At 50.7% G+C, this 544-nt stretch overlaps 1 protein-coding gene across 1 annotated transcript in view; it reads right to left on the reverse strand.

Annotated features, from left to right (window-relative positions):
- The window catches only part of ARHGEF18 (Rho/Rac guanine nucleotide exchange factor (GEF) 18), a 150,794-nt gene that overhangs the window by 13,327 nt on the left and 136,923 nt on the right, over window positions 1-544 (reverse strand). The window lies entirely within an intron of this gene.

Consider the following 544-nt stretch of genomic DNA (forward strand, 5'->3'; position numbering starts at 1 on the left):
ATTACAGGTGTCCACCACCATGCCCAGCTAATTTTTGTATTTTTAGTAGAGACAGGGTTTCACCATGTTGGCCAGGCTGGTCTCAAACCCTGGACTCAAGTGATCCACCCGAGTCGGCCTTCTGAAGTGCTGGGATTATAGGCATGAACCACCGCTCCTGGCCAAAGGATCAGCTATTTTAAAAATATTTTGTCAACGTGGTCTTGCTCTGTTGCCCAGGCTGGTCTCAAATGCATGGCCTCAAGTGATCCTCCCAAGGCCAGGTATGACAGCCTTGCCTGTAGTCCCAACACTTTGGGAGGTCAAGACAGGAGGATTGCTTGAGCTCAGGAGTTGGAAACCAGCCTGGGCAACATAGTGAGAGCCAATATCTATAAAAATTTAAAAAATTAGGCAGGTGTGGGGGTGCGCACCTGTGGTCCCAGCTACTTGGGAGGCTGAGGTGGGAGGATTGCTGGAGCCCAGGAGTTAGAGGTTGCATGAGCTGTGATCATGCTACTGCCCTCCGGCCTGGGTGACAGAGTGAGACCTTGTCTCCAAAAAA

The sequence above is a fragment of the Mandrillus leucophaeus genome, unplaced genomic scaffold (assembly GCF_000951045.1).
Source record: "Mandrillus leucophaeus isolate KB7577 unplaced genomic scaffold, Mleu.le_1.0 Scaffold234, whole genome shotgun sequence".
Taxonomy (NCBI): domain Eukaryota; kingdom Metazoa; phylum Chordata; class Mammalia; order Primates; family Cercopithecidae; genus Mandrillus; species Mandrillus leucophaeus.